This window comes from Macrobrachium rosenbergii, chromosome 26 (assembly GCF_040412425.1).
Source record: "Macrobrachium rosenbergii isolate ZJJX-2024 chromosome 26, ASM4041242v1, whole genome shotgun sequence".
NCBI classification, from domain to species: Eukaryota; Metazoa; Arthropoda; class Malacostraca; order Decapoda; family Palaemonidae; genus Macrobrachium; species Macrobrachium rosenbergii.
Window position 1 is genome coordinate 48881832 of NC_089766.1, and position 17592 is coordinate 48899423.

Genomic DNA, 17592 nt, shown 5'->3' on the forward strand with positions numbered 1-17592 from the left:
AAAAATCTCTTCAGTGTCGGAAATCTCTATCGAAACAGGTATTCTTAGCTTACTCCCTTTTCGTTCGAGTCTTGTAACTTCGGTCGGTCTCATCGTTTGAATATGCTCTGCTCGCCTTTCCACTAGGAATTCCATTCTTAATTACGGTACCTATGTGGCTTACTTATCTTTTATTCATTACCTCCTTACTTTTGTTCTTCCTACCTGGCTCTTCCAGTTCATAAAAAAATTAATTACGAATGGATTACGTCATCAGCAACATCACGTTCTTACTCTGGGTTCTAAGGAGAGTTCTTACACCAGGCAAGAATTCTCTCCTATACTCGTTCTATAATCTTCCTGGAGGGTTAGGCCCAAACTCTTCCCTTTGTTCCCCTTCTTCCAAGTTCATCGCTGTCGAACTTCCCAGCTCCAGAGGTCCTTCATTCCTCACATCGCTGGACTGTGGAACGGCCTCCCAGAGGATGTCGTTGAATTGGAACTTTAGAAGTTCAAGCGAAGATGCAATGCACTGCTACCCTAATACTATTCTCCTTGCATTTTAATACATTTTTATCTGTTTATTAATTTATTTTTCCTTTTTCTATTTTAATAAGCGAGATCTCTTCTTTCTGTATTTCCCTGTACCTCCTCTTACTTATTCCTAAAGAACACCATATCTTTGGAAGACTGAATTTAAATGGCGCTGTAGTGGGAGACTGAATTTAAATGGCTCTGTAGTGGGCTTGTTCCATATGAATAGGGTTCATCTTCTGAATAATAATAATAATAATAATAATAATAATAATAATAATAATAATAATAATAATAAAAATAATAATAATAATAATAATAATAACAACAACAAATATATAGATTAAATAGTTTATTTATAGCAACCTTCCCTGTCGGAAATTGTTCCCCTATACATTTTCCTTTTTTTTTCTATCAGACTGAGGCGCTAGGGGAGGGGAGTTTGGGGGTAGGGCAAGCAAGCCGAGGGAGTTACAGGAATGATGAGTTTTGTAAACTACGAAGTCAGTCGGCACACACACACACTGGGAGTTCTGACAAACTTAAATTGGCCCTTCTTACTTTAAGAGAAGTCAGCAGAGGGGATATTTCTATCAATGACGCACAGCAAAATTATTTTTCGATATATAAATCTTTTCAGACAGGATTCAAGAATAAAATACTTACATACATATACACATTATATATATATATATATATATATATATATATATATATATATATATATATATAATTATTTCTATAATATACCATATATATAATATATATTTTATATATACATATTAATGAGCAAAACTTAAAGTGAAAAAGGATATTTAGGCGAGTCTCCAAATCTGCGCCTCGTAATCTCGGACGCCGTGCTAGACGATTTAAATCCAAAGGCAAAAAAATTCACAGAGAAAGAGTTGACGTTGATAAGTAAGAAGTTTCTAGAATAACCGTTATTAATCAACTCTTGATGGAAACTATTTCAAGGAGTCTTGACTGCAAGAAATAAATGGCTTGAAAAGCTGACAGAGAAAGCACAGCGTGGGTTTTGACGTGGGAAAGGTTTCTTTTTCTTTTCAAGTTTTTGTTGAGTCACTCATGCAAGGAGACTGGAAGTGAAAAGGAAATATTGTTGCGGATACATGAAATGAAATAGCAATTAAATCTTCAACGATAGAAGCGCAACATGCGTTTGAATATGAAGGTGGGAGTGACTGGTTTGATGTAAAAATGGGTCTAAGATAAGGGTTCTCAACCAGGGGGAAATTCCCCTCTTAGGACGGAATTTCGTTTTTTTTTGGTTGGGGGGAATTGTGATCACAGCTTGGCAGGCTCAAACTGGCTCTAGGACCACACAAAAAGCAGTGTGCATCGGTCCGCACTACTGAGAGGTCACGCTGGGCTTTCTCTCTCTCTGCTAGCTCGTGTGTTTGTGTTAGTGTTTTGTTGCATATTATTTGGAATGCACCTTTTGAGGCAGACAATTCTGGAATGGGGGGTTGGGAATGACATTCTGACATATGGTGGAAGGGTGCCTGGGCCAAAAAAAGGTTGAGAACCCTGGTCCAAGACAAGGGTTTATTGTCTCCATTTCTCTTTAGTATCTTTGTGGATTGAGTGATGCGAGGAGTCGGAGAAGAGAAATTGGATGAAAGTGCAAGATTGTGGGCATGAGAAAATGGGCAAGAATAGAGGATGGAATGGCTACCCACAAACGATATAGTATTGATTGAAAATACTGGAGAGAAACTTCGAAAACAAGGAAAGAGTTCTCTCCTTATTTTTGAAAGCGTTTTTTTTCTTTGGTGACCCAATTCTCCTTTCGGAAAGTGAAATGTGGGTGTTCAATGAATGACAGGAAAATCTGAAGCTACTGAGATGAATGATTAGCAAAGTATATGTGATATATGACGAATCAAAAAACGAGATCTAATGTAGAAATAATTCGAAGAAGTAATACGGGTACCGTAAGTGAATGCGTGTACCAGAGTGTTTCTAGATTACCTGATCATGTAGCAGTAATGAAGGAAAGTGGATCAGTGAAAAATGTGTAATTTGAAAATGTTCTGGGGAAGGAAGCGCGGAAGGGCCGAAAGAGTGATGGATAAATGATATAAAAGAGTTATTTGAAATGGAAGAACTTAAAATTAAAGAAACGCCAACACAGAGGTAATCGGCTGAGTATGTTGCCGGGTTCGACATACTGCTGATGGGGTTTCTTCGGGGGTGCGTGAAAAATCTAATATAGTGTAAGTTTTCTGAACGGGTGGTTCATCCACACTTCAGCATTTGGAGAATGTAAGTGTATTGATATTTTTTTCTCAAGTAACAAAGCCTTATTAGGAAAATAGATTTATATATATACATATATATATACATATATACATATATATAAACAGATATATAGATATATATATATTTATCTATATATATATAATATATATATATTTATATATATAGATATATATATATACACACACATTTATAGTATATATTGTATATATATAAATATATATATATTATATATATATATATATATATATATACATTATATATATATATATATATATATAAAGGATATTTATATGTATATCCATTAATACATTTATATATATAGATATATATATATATATATATATTTTATATATATATATAAATATATATATATATATTATATACATATATATATACATATATATAAAGAAAAACAAATGCAACATTAGACATAAAAATGAGAGAGAGAGAGAGAGAGAGAGAGAGAGAGAGAGAGAGAGATGAAGAATGTGCGATTCGGAGGCTGGTAGAGACTGATAAAATTGCATTCTCGAAACGCATCCATCGAGGAGGATTGCCAAACTTATGAGAGATGTCTAACAAAAAGTCTTCGCATTTTCCAATTTTCCGGATCTGATTATTCCTACGTTCTTATCCTTTACTTTCCTCTTAAAATACAAGGTTTAAGAAGTAAGTTTAATTTAAAATTTACTAAACAATATTACAACCTAAGAAGACTTCATGAGATATAGCGTCAGAGAGGGTGGAAAGTCAGATGAAAGAAAGAATATGAACGGAGGTACAGTAAAAGGAATGAAAGGAGTTGCAGCTACGGGCCGAAAGAGTCTGGATTCAAACGGGATATTGAAAAAATAAAAGATAAGAATTTAACTTGGTGTACAAGCTATGAATGGGTCCGGAAACGGACTTTAACCAATTAGGCTACAAAGAATAGATTATTTACATGAAACCAAATGCGAAGAGAACTGAGATATAGAGAGGAAAATAGGAATCTTCAATAAGATACACTATAATCCAGATTATACTCCATACAATAAATGGTTTAAATACTCCAAGAATCAATCTAATGTTGTAACTATGTATAATAAAATGAAAAAAATTTTGTAACTATATATAATAAAATGAAAAAATTTTGTAACTATATACAATAAAATGAAAAAATTTTGTAACTATATATAAAATGAAAAAAAGTTTGTAACTATATATAATAAAATGAAAAAAATTTTGTAACTATGTATAATAAAATGAAAAAAATTTTGTAACTATACATAATAAAATGAAAAAAATTTTGTAACTATATATAATAAAATGAAAAAATTTTGTAACTATATACAATAAAATGCAAAATTTTTTGTAACTATATATAATAAAATGAAAAAAATTTTGTAACTATATATAACAAAATGAAAAAATTTTGTAACTATATATAATAAAATGAAAAAAATTTTTGTAACTATATATATAAAATGAAAAAATAAATATATAATAAAATGAAAAAAATTTTGTAACTATATATAATAAAATGAAAAAAATTTTGTAACTATATATAATAAAATGAAAAAATTTTTGTAACTATATATAATAAAATGAAAAAAAAAATTTTGTAACTATATATAATAAAATGAAAAAAATTTTGTAACTATATATAATAAAATGAAAAAAATTTTGTAACTATATATAATAAAATGAAAAAAATTTTGTAACTATATATAATAAAATGAAAAAAATTTTGTAACTATATATAGTAAAATGAAAAAAATTATTTCCAAAATTAAGCAGCGCGCCGATTACAACGAAGAGGAAATGAGCGCGACGTCCCAAAAAAAAACAACCTGTCTCGAAAAACTCAATTTCTAAAAATAGCTCCTCAGTAAAAAAAGCACATCCCTGGCGGGAACGCTTAGATAAATGATGTTACATGAAGGGAATCGAGAACTGCAAACCTGGCGAGTTTCGGGTACAATCTCCTTACTCGCCAGAGAACTGCAAAATACCCGAGGCACAAAATATAGTGCATGACCTGAAGATTTTAGGAAGTGTATAGAGGGAATAGAATGCAATATAGAATTTAGGCCAAAGGCCAAGCGCTGGGACCTATGAGGTCATTCAGAGTTGAAACTGAAATTGACAGTAAAAGGTTTGAAAGGTGTACCAGGAGGAAAGCCTTGCAGTTGCACTATGAATCAATTGTTAGGAGAGGGTGGAAATTAAGATGGAAGATATTATCAACGGAGGTACAGTAAAATGAATGAAAGGGGTTGCAGCTAGGGGTCGAAGGGACGCTACAAAGAGCCTTAAGTAATGCATATAGTGCACCGCATGACAGATAGATAGATAGATATATATATATATGTGTGTATATATTTTATATATATATATATATAATGTGTTTTATATACATATATTTATATAAAATTTATTTGTATATATATGTATATACATATTTGTAAAATATATATTCATTATATATGTCTGTATAAATATAAACATAACATACACAAAAATTTGTATACATATATATATACATATATTTATTATTTATAATGTGTATAAATATAAACATACACAAATACATGATCACACACATATATAAACATATATTATTATATAATACATATATATAATATGTAACATATATATATAATACATACATATAATATATAATTATGATGTACAGCAGTGTTCAAAGCTCTTCCATTGCCACTCTCCTTTCCATCCATAATCTCTAGGTTTTTTCCAGAAACTTTTCCATACATTACCCCCTCCACGGAGCTCCCTTTCCTACGGCTCTCTTAAAGCTCATTCTACGTCCGCTTCATCCTTTTCCAAGTTATTAAAGTCGATTTAGGAGACGATGAACCTCCCGAAAAGTTTTGTCTACTTTCCTGGTCTCAGAATTATTCAGACTTCTTGCCATATTTTACATAAAATTCTTTTATAGAAAGAAAGAAATTACATACTTTATTCCAATAAAGTAGAATTTGAAGGCTTTTGTTTAACAGATATTTTGGTTCCTTACAAGATCTAAAAATAAATATTCTAATTCAGGGGAGGTTCTTTCATTGTCATCTTTGCCAAATATTTTCCAAGTTGAAGAAAAGAACTATGAACGGAGGTACAGTAAAAGGAATGAAAAGGGGTTGCAGCTAGGGGCCGAAGGGACGCCGCAAAGAACAGTAAGGAAGGCTTACAGTGCACCGCGTGACGTGCAACATCCCAAAAAATCTTTTTCGAAGTTATTAAAGGCCCATCTGGACGGAATTTTCGATTTAGAGACAATGAACCTCCCGAAAATTATTTCTACTTTCCTGTTCTCAAACTTGTCTTTATCGACAGAACTGTCTCTGGTCCCTGTCTGAGGAAACTTCTGTAAAACAGCAGGTTTCTCACTCGCAGGATCTTCTCTGGCAATTTTATACTTCGCTGCCTCCTTACTCTTTTGAGGGGCAGTTGTCGCGTTTCACTTTTTCGTAAGCAAATATTATGAATCCAGCGGGTAAGTTTTTCATTTCCGTCAGTTCTGGAACATGAACATCTTTGTCGTGTTCAGCGTTCCGGAAATGGCTAAAATCACATCAGAGTGGTTTGTAATCAGGTAGCAAGTTGATTATTCTCCCTTGACCTTTCACATGGAACGGGTGGACGGATGTTACTTAATGTCATAATAACCGTTATGAATATCTAGCAAGAACGAGTGAGAAGCTTAACGACGTGACGTAAGATAGTTTATAATCAAAATATGATGAAGTAAACCTTAATTTAAAACATTAAAATAAAATAAAAGCTGAATACAAAATCCGGAATATAAAAAACAAGTAAAACTGCGCAGAAGTTTCTTCGGCGCAATCAGGTTTTCTGTACAGCCGCTACAGCGTATAATCAAGGCCACCGAAAATAGATCTATCTTTCGGTGGTCTCGGTATAATGCTGCATGATCCGCGCCCCATGAAACTTTAACCACGGCCCGGGGGTGGCTACCGTAGATCGTTGCCAGAAGTACGATTATGGCTAACTTTACCCTTAAAGAAAATACAAACTACTAAGGCTTGAGGGCTGCAATTTGGCATGTTTGATGACTGGAGGGCAGATGATCAACATACCAATTTGCAGCCCTCTAGCCTCAGTGCATTATAAGATCTGAGGGCGGGCATAAAAAACAAGTGCTGACAGAAAAAGTGCGGACGGACAGACAAAGCCGGCACAATAGTTTTCTGTTACAGGAAACTAAAAATCAATGATCTTTCAATATGAGATAAGGGCATCAATAAGTCTCACATTTCGCAAAATATCAGGAGCAGTATTACCCCTAGGGTATATCTACAAACGATGAGAGTAACAAAATACATTAGCAGTCAGTAGTAAAATGGGCACTGCGGTTTTGGAGGGTAAAGGAAGTAAACTCTTTCCAAAATCTTGTTATTAATCTTGCTACTTTTAATACATTTCTATCTATTTATTAATTTATTCTTTTTAATAAGTGAGGTCTCTTTTTCTGTATTTCCCTTTACTTCCTCTTACTTCTTCTTAATGAACACCATAATATTTGGAAGCCTGAACTTCAAGTCAATGGCTCCTCTAGTGGGCTTGTTTCATTTGAAAAGGGTTCATCTCCTTCTTAATAATAATAATAATAATAATAATAATAATAATAATAATAATAATAATAATAATAATAATAATAATAATAATAAACGCCTTCGCCTATTCGACTGGAATAAAGAACACCAAAGTTGGACAATATCTCAAACACTAGTTTTTTTTTTTTTTATTCAGAACAAGAAGGAACGGCGACTCCTCTCTCATGCCATTTCCTTATAATGGAATGGAATGGAATAGACAGTTTAGGCCAAGCTCTGGGACCTATGAGGTCATTCAGCTCTGGAAAGGAAATTTGGAGTAGGTAGGTTCTGAAAGGTTTCCCAGGAGGAAAACCTCGCACTGCAATACGAAACAGTTGTTAGAAAGTGGATAGCAAGATGGAAGAAAGATAATATGAATGGAGGTGCAGCAAAAGGAATGAAAGAGGTTGCAGCTAGGGGCCGAAGGGACGCTGCAAAGAACCTTTAGTAATGCCTACAGTGACGCCCCTTGAGGTTTACTGACGGCACCTCCCGAACCCCCCATACGGGATTTCCTTATAATATGAGACCATAGTGGTCAGTTCATATCCCTCACTATCTCCAATAAACACGAAGCTCTTACCTTATTGCCCTCTTTCTCAGTAACAGAGGGTCGACACAAGTTTTGAGAAAAGGTGGCTGTGACAAGATCACCCATGATTTTTTGGATGGATGGAACAAGGAAGCAACGCTGGTCCTAAGAATAAGTAAGGAAGACTATAAGAAAGAACAACTTGGCAAAAAATGACAAAATAGAGAAAACGAGTTTGTGCATCAGAAAATCATGATTACACACTGCATAAAATATGTGAGAGATGACAATGTTTTATATGCATAACATGACAAAAGATTTTTGTTATTCTCTTTTAGTTAATTTTATCATTATTATAAAGATGCATGTCTCCTAGTGTGCATTGTCGCCTTCAGATATCTATATATATATATATATATATATATATATATATATATATATATATATATATATATATATATATATATATATATATATATATATATACACATATACACACACACTCACCAAACTGCAAGTCTAAACCCTTAATGCTTTCTCTTTTTTATCACAGACATTCAAAGACTATATAAAATATATATATAATTATATATATATATATATATATATATAATATATATATATATATATATATATATATATATATATATATATATATATATATATATATATATATATATATATATACATACAAGCTCGCGTGCTGGAACCCAGCGCTGCTGTCTCCCCTCCCTACCTCGCCCCCACCCAGGGCGGACAAACAGGTTTGCAAGAGGAAGGTTGATGTCTCCCCCTACCTACCCCATTCCACCCGGGGCGGACAAACCAGTTTGCGGGGGAGGGGTGGTTGTGTCATGTTTCCCCTAATTTCACCAGGGGGAGGACAAACGAGACCCTCTCGGATTTTATTATTACAGACAGATATATAATGTATATATATATACATACATACACATATACATAATATACGTGAGAGACGTGAGAGAGAGAGAGAGAGAGAGAGAGAGAGAGAGAGAGAGAGAGAGAGAGACATTTAACACCCATCCCAAACCTGGACGCCTTATCCCCAGCTGCCCCATTTGTTGTACAAACGAAGAGGAAAAGGTAGGCAGACTGAAGCCAGACTACAGGCTATTACAGCGTTCTCGCGATGTAGGGCCTGTAAGCCTAACTCTCCTTCTTTCCAATTTACTACGGGGAAATCATATTTATGTTAGGCTTTCATGGCGAGGCTCAGAGGCCTTTCGTGTCGATGTAACTCCACTCTCAAATTGTTGAGGCGCCTTACCCGGAGCTAAGCGCCGAGAGAAGTGAGAGAAGGAAATAAAAACGGACGATTCTCGCTCTGTCAAAGACTTCAGAGCATCTTTTGGTCTTTTTAATGAAATGCGCTGGGGGATAGACGCTCCCTTTTACGTAGGTTCGACGTCAGATGGTGATTTAGTATTGCGAGTCCAACTGTAAAAACGTTATCCTTTTATTCTGCTGCTCATCTAACAATCATAGAAAAATGAAGATATATCAACCATTAAGCAGAACAGAATAGAACAGAACAGAGTAGAATACAGAATTTAGGCCAAAGGCCAAGCGCTGGGACCTATGAGGTCATTCGGCGCTGAAACGGAAACTGACAGTAAAAAGGTTTGAAAGGTGTAACAGGGGTAAAGCCTCGCAGCTGCACAATTAAAAAAATTTTAGGAGAGGGTGGAAAGAGAATATGAATGGAGGTACAGTAACAGGAATGAAAGGGGTTGCAGCCGGGGGCCTAAAGAACCTGCAAAGAACCTCAAGTACAATGCCTACAGACACTGACGGCATTACCCCCCCACAGAAACCAATAAGCAGATGATAAAAGAAACAATTATAGCTCGAAGCGTAGTCGATAAATTCCAGTACTATTTCAATCCCATCGACGCGCAGACTTGAAGAGCCAGATGACGGCACTTGAGCACGAGCACCATTTCAGAGCATTACTGTACTTCGACGGCTTCCAATATTACGCACAGACCCTCTTTTATTTGTCGTTCCCGTCTCCTCCTCCTCCTCCTCCTCCTCCTCTCTTCCTTCTTCTTCTTCTTCTTCTTCTTCTTCTTCTTCTTCTTCTTCTTCTTCTTCTTCTTCTTCATCGTAACGCTTTAGAGACTGCTGACTTAATGCACCTCTCGCCAACTGCCAAACTCGACAATGAATCTCGACTAAGCGTTATTGAAAAGCTGAGGTGTCTTGAGAAAATGATGCGTTCCTTTGCAAGGCAATGTTGATTCCTTCTTTCCCTTGCCAACTTTGTGTTTTTTCATTCTCTCTTTACCATTCTTGGTACATATCTTCTTCTTTCTTCTTCTTCTTTAACGTGCTTTTTCCCCATTTTTGTATGGGGTAAGCACGATGCCTTCTTTCGAAGGACTTTGATTTGGCTTTGGGGTAGACCGTGCTCTCGATCGGCTAAGAATGATAAATGCCTTGTATTACTTCTTTCTGGCGTTCACTGACTGATAAACATTTCCTGAGCTGCAACGGCACCAACCAATAACCAAACATGAGACGGCATCAAAGGCAGGATAATTGACTTCCTGGTGAGCACACTTGCAAACAAAAAAGGGGTCAAAACTGATGACCAAGTGGGGGAAATGAAATCAGCATGCTAATTGCTTTGCCCTGCCTTTGAAAAAAAAGTCTTCCCACCGCCGCACAATAGCGCATGGCACAAACCTCTAATCAGTATTACAGATGTAAGAGTCACAGTATTTGTTCTCTTACATTCCCACCCCGCTTCCCCCGTTCCACTGCCTGATGAGAGTTTCAGAAGCAAGCACACTGCTTGGAATGATAAATAACTTGGGGGGAAAGTGTAGTTAATATTCTGGTTGGCAGAAGAATGGCAAGTTTTTCTTCAAAATTGTCTCTTTCTGTTTTGCGAGGCTTTACGTGATGAAGGTTTGTGTAAACGACAGACAGTTCATTCGGGGCAATTTCCCCCATTTTTCGAAAGTAATAACAGAATTTACGTCAAAGCCCCTTCGTCTGTACGTATCCGATTAAAGCATGCTATTAAGTTCGCACCATTTGCTAAATACCTTTAGTAACTAACAAGACAATACCATATGACTTTTTGATAATATTCCGAAAAATTATTATCCATTAAAACAATTAAAGGACGAATCAAAAGATAGTTTCCCCATTTTGCTGTTCGGCTTGTTTATTGGTTAGTGTCGTGGCATGCCTCTCAGACGTCGCGGGTTCGCATCTCCCCCAGGCTCTGTATCATGATCAGTTACTGCTGCAGTGTGGGGTCTGCTGCGGTGGGAGGTTAGAACCAACATTCTTCGGAAGTTCGAATTTCCAGTCAGTGGCCCCTTTGGTGGCCTTGTTCCAGGTGAATAGTTTTCATCTACTGAAGTAATAATAATAATGATTTAGGAGGAAGTCCCATCTCTTGAATTGGAATGTGTGCATAGTGTAGTATCGAAGAACAGGGATGAAGGTTCAATTCTGTGGATTTACCTCACGTATGTCAAGCACAATATATTAAACCTAATCCGCAAGAAAAACCATTTTAAGCCACGCCAATGCGTTTAACGTTGAAACCTGACAATCTTAGCTTATAATACCGGGAATTTAGGAATCAGGAGTCTAGGAATGACTTGATACATCTGAAAATTCAAAATTCAGACTCACTGCAAAAGGCAAAGCCAAAACACATACAGCAAAAATATTTTTCTTTTTGGAGGGGGGCCAACTGAAATGTGGCGATAATAATGAAGAATTCACTTGAGAGAGATTAAGATTTTTGCCAGAAATATCAGAGTTTGTATAATTACGAGAAGGTACCGAGATGGAGATTATGTATATATATATATATATATATATATATATATATATATATATATATATATATATATATATATATATATATATACACATATACATACATATCAAAACCAGCTAAAACTTATAAAAAAATTAATATCGAACGATTTCCTGTCGATTCCTAAAACTCTGACAGATCCGCGCGAGCGAAGATGCCTGTGCAAGAATAATCGGTTTAAAAGGACGAGCGAAGGTTTTCTTTTGAAATCACTTCCAATCGAAAGCTTTCTTTCAGCTGAGCAATTAAGGTCAAGGAGACTCTGAGCAGCTGAGAATAACTACGTCGTTTTGAGCAGCTGAGTATGATTGTCATTTTGAGCAGCTGAGTGTGGTTGTCATTTTGAGCAGCTGAGTATGATTGTCATTTTGAGCAGCTGAGGATGGTTGTCATTTTTTGATGCAACGTCATTGTGAGCAGTTGAGTATGTCAAGGTCATTTTGAGCAGCTTTGACTACGTCATTTTGAGCAGCCGAGTATGATTGTCATTTTGAGCAGCTGAGTATGACTACGTCATTTTGAGCAGCTGAATATGACTACGTCATTTTGAGCAGCTGAGTATAACATCGTCATTGTGAGCAGCTGAGTATGACAACGTCATTGTGAGCAGCTGAGTATGACTAGGGCATTCTGAACAGCTGAATATGACTGAGTCATATTGAGCATCTGAGTATGACTACACCATTTCGTGACTGAATGTTACAACATAACATTCAGGTAATGGCAGTGAAGAGTGACTACAATTAACAAGTGACCTGATGGGAATCACGCAGTGAAAGAACGGAATGGAATATGGAGTTAAGGCCACTATTCTAATATTTGCAATTTATATTATTGCTTTTTTTATTATTTTGTTATTAATTAATCAGGCCTGAAAGTGATTTCTACATCGAAGATTAAGAAAATAATGATTAAGAAGGATCGCAGGATGGTCATCTCTTTTCTCGATCAGCAACGGTCTTTTTGGCCAAAAGAGTGGAGATAATTATAACTGCTATTGAGACGATCAGGATGATGAGAATAAAAGTTATTGCGATTAACATTGGTTATCCTGGAAATACCAGACTAATTGATTGAGATTCAGTTGTACTGTTTATACTAGATAATCATTCAGTTATCCTCCTCATCAATAAAGTGAAATGTAAAGGAATAATCACACTAACTCTACGAGTTTAATGTATTTGTTTTGAGGCAAAACGTTCTTTGTTAAACGGGATCAGATGTCGTTGCTTTCCTGGAACTTGAAACTCATCATACTATTGTTGCTGACGCTCGTAGGTCTAAGAGAAGCTGTAATAATAACTGAAACCATTTCAATGTTTGCTTATTTTGATTAAAAAAATAATCCACAAATTTTCTTTATCGCAACTAAATGATATTATGATATATATATACATATTTATGTATATACACTATACACAAACACACACACATATACTGTATGTATATATATATATATATATATATATATATATATATATATATATATAATGTATGTATATTTATTTATTTATGAGAGAGAGAGAGAGAGAGAGAGAGAGAGAGAGAGAGAGGAGAGAGAGAGAGAGAGAGAGAGAGAGAGAGAGAATAAAAATACAATCCAGATTCCTACTAAACACTGGCGCTTGTCTACGAGGTTAATGGCCAATACTGCAGGTGTCCTTGATGACACAAGCAACGTTGGAGCTGGACAAGAGTCATGGCTGGACAGTTCGCAGCTACTGCATACAGTAGCGGATCTCATATAAACAAAGCATCAGGAGTAAATTGTCGTGTTGTCGCGTAGAAACATGGCTCGAGAAAGTCATATACTTCAGTCGTACATCCAGTGGACACCAAATCCACCAATCTTTCTTTCAGTTCATTAGACTGTTCGTGAAAAAGGTTTAATTATACTTTTTCTCGGTTATGAAATAATCTGCCATTGCTAGATTTCTATGACAACCTTACTGAAAGAAAGATAAAGTTTTCCAAAATGTTCGCAGTTCTATAATCAAGTGTTATAAAGAAGCCTTTGGTATTCTCAAATGCGACTCTTGGCTACTAGAAGCGCCGGTTCTGCATTCACTTCCGTGAAGAACAGAGCCTAACGATTTCCAGACAACACGTTGTATTGTCAAAACGAAAATATTATAAGGATAGGTATTTTAATTACTGTATGGGTACCATGCAGAAAATTTCGATTCTCCTTAGTTAGAATCCTGCAGAGAGTATATATATATATATATATATATATATATATATATATATATATATATATATATATATATATATATATATCAAATCACAGGTGCCTAAGGAAACAGGCCATTTTCTATGTTTTTCATCTGTGTTCCGACGTTTCGTAATATTACTTCTCTTACATCTTCAGGGAATCTGTCAATAAACATCATAAAATTATAAAACAATCTTAAAAAAATTTTTAAAAAGCAGTATAAACACTAAAATTTACAATTACAAAGATATATTTAAAAGCTAAGACCGCCGACCAACCTTCAGTTCAGAGAGAGGATGACTGAATGGCACAAGAGAAAACAGAAGGAGACACGTCAACTAAGTTACAGTTGGATCGAAGAGGTTTGTACATCCAACTGGGGAACACGCTGCTTAATGAGCAACGACTCAAGAATGGGTAGTTCGTGAGGATTTTGCGTTTGCCCTGTGATGCAAAAATCGTCTCTCTCGATATGAGTTTTGCAGACTTTTGCATGATCATGGCTACATTTACCCTTGAATCAAATAAAAACTGTTGAAACTACAGGGCTGCAATTTGATATGTTTGATGACTGGAGGGTGGATGATCGACATATCAATTTGCAGCCCTCTAGCCTCAGTAGTTTTTAAGATCTGAGGGCGGACAGAAAACGTGCTGACGGAGAGACAAAAAGCCATCTCCATATTTTTATTTTACAGAAAACTAAAAAGGATGAAATCATGGCTTCGTATGCTTTCAGCGGGAGCTTTCAGAAACACGCCGTTGCCAGATGAATGAGAAGCACAATGACTCTCCTTGGAGCCTCGAACATCAAACTACTAAAACTGCTACAAACGATGGCGACATTACACATGCCCCGTAGAAAGGTAGTGCCGTCAGTGCACCTCATGTGGTGCACTGTAGGCATAACTTACAGTTCTTTGCAGCGTCCCTTCGCCCCTAGCTGCAACCCCTCTCATTCCTTTTACTATACCTCCGTTCATATTACCTTTCTTTCATCTTACTTTCCACCCTCTTCTAACAACTGTTTCATAGTGAAACTGCTTTGAGGTTTTCCTTTCAAACCTTTTCTACTACCAATTTCCGTTTCAGCACTGAATGACCTCATAGGTCCCAGACCTTGGCCTTTGGCCTAAATTCTACATTCTATTCTAGTCGATATTACGTCTGTGACCTGCTGATAACATGGTCATCAAAGGCAAGAGATTCAGGCCAAAGTTCCCAAAAGGGCTTTAGAGGAACATCACGACGTTAATAAAAGCACAGCAGAAAGCGAGCAGGATGGAAGACTTCAAAAAAGCGAGGAAAATCTCTTGACGCTTTCCAAACAAAGGTCGGGAAGCGTGAGAACTGTCATAAGCGTGAGGAACGGCGAGCTTATCGAGTGACGGTAATGAGCGCGAGGAGATTATTATTATCATTATTATTAATCTTTATTATTATTTCGGTAGATGAAACCTATTCACATGGACAAGCACACCAAAGGGGCCACCGACTTGAAATTCTTTGAGCTTCCAAAGAATGTTAGTTTCAGCCTCCCACCGCAGCAGACCCCAGCCACACTGCAGCAGTAACTGATCATGCTACAGAGCCAGTGATTTTTCATCGCCCTGGGGGAGACGCGAACCCGCGACATCTGAGTGGCATGCCACGACACTAACCACTGTACCAGCGGAACAGTTAATGGCTCCGAAATCTAACGATGCTTGCCACTATAATTACAATTACGAATTTACTTCATCTACCATCACTGTACTAATATGAGAAGAGCGATGTTTGATATTCCATACTTATCTGGTCCGCTGGTATGGTGGTTAGTGTCGTGGCATGCCACTCAGATGTCGCGCGGGTTCGCGTCTCTCCCCCAGGGTGATGAAAAAATCGCTGGTTCTTTATCATGATCAGTTACTGCTGCAGTGTGGGGTCTGCTGCAGTTGAAACCAACATTCCTTGGAAGCTTGAATTTCAAGTCAATTGCCCCTCTGATGTGCTTGTTCCATAGGAATAGGTTTCATCTACTGATATAATAATAATATAATGATAATAATTATGAATGGAGACTGTCGATTGCACTGAAGGACAAAGAGGCAGATCTAATGTTGCATAAACGAAGGTTTTCGCAAATCTGAGAGTTCTTGTGAGAAATGACACTTTGTAGTACGGGGAGTGGCATCAGCTGATTGGATTACGGAACAGATGCTATAATGTGGCTAAACGGGGTGTATAAGAGGAAAGTAATTGTATAATCAATGATATTTGACAAGCAAATATCTAATGGCAGCTTTAAATAGCAAAAATTTGCGTATACTACAGGCAGTCCCCTATCCCCCCCCCCTCGACCTACTGGCGAATTTGTACATGGTATATTTCAAATGAAAATTCTGCTGTCATTTAAAACTAAAAATATTGTTCTATTCAACACCCCTGAATACTAACTGAGAAATTTGAATACATATTTTTGAGGAATCAAAGCGCTATTTCGAACACCTTCAAATTTAAAACCTAATGGGATAAAGACGACAGTCTGTCCTTTCCAGATATTTTAATGGCGGGGAAAGCGTCAAAATATACCTTCACCATACTGAGTAAGCAATAAGTCACAGTTTCTCACTTCTATTTCCTCAGTCATCACGATGTTTCAGTACAAATCGTGTTTGCCTGTAATCTCTCTTCGGAAATCGGGAGATTTTCACAAGGGTGTCTACAAAAAAGAATCTAAGACAATAGTTCTGCCCTAAAACGGAAGACAGCAACTTGTGTATTGGTGTTTCACCAGCCCAATGGGTGGCATATCTCAATTCGAAAATTTTGCAGATACTGCAGTTTTCCAACCATCAGCATTTAACTAAAATAGTCGCTTGCGCTTTGAACACAATAAAATGGTCATCATCATCAAAAAATCCGATACCTTGTCAATTTTTCACTGCCTAAAAATTCTCGAGACCTCTCGCTCACATAAATTTGATGAAGAAACAAGCTGACTCTGGCGCTTACGAAATACCATGGAAAACTTGCGGCGGAATTTATGCAGGAGAGACGGGGCCGATCTCTCTCTTTCAGTCATCAACGCCTGCAAGGAACGGACCAGAAAGAAGGGAGACTCGTACAAGCTGATAGTTCGGATAACCTGGTGAATCGAGTACAAACTGATATAGCTCTGATACCTGATGAATCAAGTACAGATTAATAGTTCAGGCGACCTGATCGATCACACGGTGTGAGACCGCAATGTTTTTCGGAAGGTAGATTTTGGAATCTATTATTACCATTCAAATCAACAGCATGAACTTAATAGGGGGTGTTAAAAACTGAACCTTATGGATGACATCATTCTTTGATATATGTAATGCACATAATATTGTGCTCCTCATCCCCACCCTACCAGACGGTTCCTGTACATCCAAGATGCATGTAAATGTAGGTTAATCCATAGAAAGTTGATTGCTGCGTATAACCGAACTGGAAAATCGTTATTCCCAATCCGTTTTGATATCTTGTTCACCCATTCTGCCATAAAATGGAAGACTGCAGTCTCTACAAAAATACAAAACTGAGAAAAATGGTG

The 17592-nt window shown here is 36.5% G+C and overlaps 1 protein-coding gene across 1 annotated transcript in view; it reads left to right on the forward strand.

The window, feature by feature from the left end:
* The window catches only part of LOC136853178 (uncharacterized), a 551704-nt gene that overhangs the window by 532067 nt on the left and 2045 nt on the right, over positions 1-17592 (forward strand). The gene's annotated exons all lie outside the window — the stretch shown is intronic.